A 3,976-nucleotide genomic window follows, 5' to 3' on the forward strand; every position below is an offset into this window, starting at 1 on the left:
TAGGTTGATTTTGCAACAAAGTTTTGAAGCCTGAAAGTAGGCAGAAGTGAAGCAGCGTTCAAGTAGGCCTGGGTCTACATGGCTGCCAATTTGTTGAATTTTGACTCTGTAGTCAAGCCCAGAAATCCCTGCTCCAGTGCCTTGCTTCTTTTATTACCTGTGCCAAAGGATGGTCACTGTGGAAAACAGTGAAGAACTGAGGAGTGGTTCAAGAAAAGCTTTTACTGCCTGAATACAAATGCTGACAAAATGCTTATTGTTTGCTTATTTCAGGAAAGCAGATAAAAAGAAGCTTCTGCAAACTGCTGAGCTGAGCATCAGCTCCTCTCCCACCATTAAGCAGACTCATCTGATTTCCTGATACACTCTCCTCTATCCTCATATTTGGCCATAACAGCAGAGAAACTCTCATTAGTAAATGTGTGCTGAACACAGGCATTAAAAATAGCTATTTAAATGACAGAAAAATATATCTCTCCTGTAGCTGCAGGGTTGGCAATTTCGGTGTTACCTCCAAAAATGTTTCCTTCGGATCTTAGCATAAGTGAAAAAAGACCTTTCGACTCTGCAAATGATCATTACCATTCAAAGTCTCTCCATGCTGATTCATTTGTGGTAGCTCCTAAACCCCCCAGCCCTAGGTTCATTTTCAATCTGCTGCTCACTGCAAGGTCCCTGTGCTGTAGAGATTAATGAAATTTCCTATACATCAGCCAAAAGTGAAGTCTTATAAATTACAGCAAGCTCCAAGCACATTTATAACCAAGAGCACACAGATACATAATACATGCACTTAGCAGAACAAAAATACTATCAACCAACGGTTTTCCATTTTAAGCTTCAAATTGTTTCATTTTGTGGTAAAGGTGTGGGGAGCTTATACTTTGAAAAACAGGATGAAAATAGATTATTTTTCACCTAGCAGTCCATTTGGAAAAGGCCCATTTTATAATCAGATAATATATATTTATGAATTTACTTGTGCATGTTTGACACTAGCTTATTGCAATAACATAAAACTATTAAGGTTTTTTTGCATGTTTTGAAGACTGTACTATAAAGAAAACTACATATGCTACAGGTTAAAGACTGAACTACAACTATACACATACAAGGAAAGCAGCACTGAAATGTCGGGGAGAGGAGAAAAAGTAGGTACTAGGAAGCTGATTAAAGTGAACTCAACATATTTTAAAATGTCTTGTATATTATATCATTGATTTTAAGCGTGTATGTTGGATTTAATAGTTTTAATTCTTGTTTTATGCTTTTATGTTGATTGTTTATGATTTTGTGGTGAGCAGCCCAGAGAACCTTCAGGCTATAGGGAAGCATAAAAATGCAATTAATAAATAAAACCCTTCTTTAGGAGAATCTTTCCTCCTCTAATTCTTTCACTGACTAATGCTGATGCAACCCCTTCTGTTTTAAAGCAAAATTTAGTCACATACAGAAACATGTATGCTAGATCAAATTACATGTGTCCACATTTGTTTTGCATGGTTCAGGATATATATGGAAACTTTGACCATGACAACAATCTATCCCAACCTATGCCATATCTCTCAATCATTTCAGCTGATTAGATTAATTTCCACCGCACAGTTCTGCTTGAACAAGGATATAAGAAGAGGGTGGTCTGAGGGTGAGGAATTTATGCTTGACTCCCCTGTCATGGTCAGATCACTTCCTGGTGAGGTTTGTGCTTGAGAGCGACCTCTCCCTCTGCAAGGGTGCAGACCCGATTGTGTGGGTCCGCCCCCGGAGCCGGATGGATCCGGATGAATTCCTGAAGGCCCTGGGGGAGTTTCCGGCTGACAAGACTGGTGCTCCTGTCGAGGCCCTGGTCGAACTGTGGAACGGGGAGATGACCAGGGCTGTGGACACGATCGCTCCTAAGCGTCCTCTCCCACCAGGTAGAGCCCGCTCTTCCCCTTGGTATACACCTGAATTGTGGGCGATGAAGCAGGTTGGGAGATGGCTAGAGCGTAGGTGGAGGAGATCAGGGGTGAATCTGACTGAACACACTTGAGAGCCCACTATTGGGCCTATGCTGTGGCGGTGAGGGCGGCGAAAAAGAGGGTTTTTTGCACTTCCATTGCCTCCTCAAAATGCTGTCTGGCAGAGCTTTTTCGAGTGGTGCAAGGCCTGGTTCGTCCAGGTCCTAGGGAAGATCGGGTTCCACCCTCAAAGGCCCACTGTGACGACTTTGCCAAGCATTTCAGGGAGAAAATCGCTCAGATTCGTCACGAGCTAGACACCACTAGTGAATCAGAGGTTCCTGGGGAGACGCCAATGCTGCCATCTGGTCCAGTATTATTGGATGAATTTCAGTTATTGCGGCCCGATGATGTGGACAAGGTGCATGGATGAGTACGTCCCACCACTTGCCTATTGGACCCTTGCCCATCTTGGTTAATAGATAATTCCAAGCACAGGATTGGGATCTGGATCTTGGATGTGGTTAACGCTTCTCCGAGGGAGGGTCGGGTGCCTGCCCCTTTAAAGGAGGCGGTAGTCCGACCGGTTCTGAAGAAAGCGTCACTGGATCCAGAGATGGCCACTAACTATAGACCAGTGGCCAACATCCCATTTCTGGGCAAGGCGTTAGAGTGGGTGGTGGCGGGACAACTCCAAGCGCTCTTGGATGAAACTGATTATCTAGACCCATTTCAGTCCGGCTTCAGACCCGGGTACGGAACTGAATCTGCCTTGGTCGCCCTGTACGATGACCTGTGCAGGGAGAAGGACAGGGGGAGTGCGTCCCTGTTGGTTCTCCTGGACCTCTCAGCAGCTTTCGATACCATCGACCATGGTATCCTTCTGGATAGGCTAGCGGGATTGGGGGTTGGAGGCACTGCTCTGCAGTGGTTCCACTCCTATCTCAATGGCCGATTCCAGAAGGTGGTGCTGGAGGACTATGGCTCTGCACCATGGCAGCTATGCCATGGAGTACCACAGGGATCCATTTTGTCCTCTTTGCTCTTTAACATCTACATGAAACCTCTGGGAGAGGTCATCAGGAGGTGTGGGCTGCGGAATCATCAGTACGCTGATGATACCCAGCTCTACCTCTCATTTTCCACCAATCCAGGTAAGGCAGTGGCTGTGCTGAACCGGTGCCTGGCCGAGGTAATGGGCTGGATGAGGGCCAATAAACTGAAGCTCAATCCAGACAAGACGGAGGTCCTGTTGGTTGGTGGATCGGGCTTCGGAGAGGGGGGACTTAACCTAGTCCTGAATGGGGTTGCACTCCCTCTTAGGGACAAGGTCCGCAGCTTGGGAGTGCTCCTTGACCCGGAGCTTTCATTGGAAGCTCAGGTGACAGCGGTGGCGAGGAGCACTTTCCTTCAGCTTTGGCTGATTCATCAGCTGTGCCCCTACCTGGAGTACGACTGCCTGGCGACAGTGACACACACGCTGGTGACTTCCTGTCTGGACTTCTGTAACGCAGTTTACGTGGGGCTGCCCTTGAAGACGGTCCGGATACTTCAATTGGTTCAAAATAGAGCTGCCAGGCTGCTGACGGGGACTGGGCGTTATGTTCACATGACTCCAGTCCTCTGTCAGCTTCACTGGCTTCCCATTGAAGTCCGGGCCCAATTCAAGGTGTTGGTGATGACCTATAAAGCCCTAAACAGCTTGGGTCCTGGTTACCTGAAGGAGCGCTTACATCCATATATGCCCGCCCGCCCCCTGAGATCTGCAGGAGATGCCCTTCTCCGGGAACCTTCCGTGAAAGAAATTAGGAGGGTAGGTACTTGGAGGAGGGCTTTCTCTGTGGTGGCGCCCAATCTATGGAATGCGCTCCCCAGAGAGGTTAGCCTGACGCCATCGTTATTTGTTTTTCGGCGCCAGGAGAAGACCTTTTTATTTAAGTGTCATTTTAATTGTTAACAGTATTTGCTTATTTATCTGGCCAGGGCGACTTCTTTTATATTGTTATTTATTTTATATTGTTATTTTTATATTGTTA

Source organism: Varanus komodoensis, unplaced genomic scaffold, assembly GCF_004798865.1.
Source record: "Varanus komodoensis strain SLA01 unplaced genomic scaffold, ASM479886v1 scaffold3, whole genome shotgun sequence".
NCBI classification, from domain to species: domain Eukaryota; kingdom Metazoa; phylum Chordata; class Lepidosauria; order Squamata; family Varanidae; genus Varanus; species Varanus komodoensis.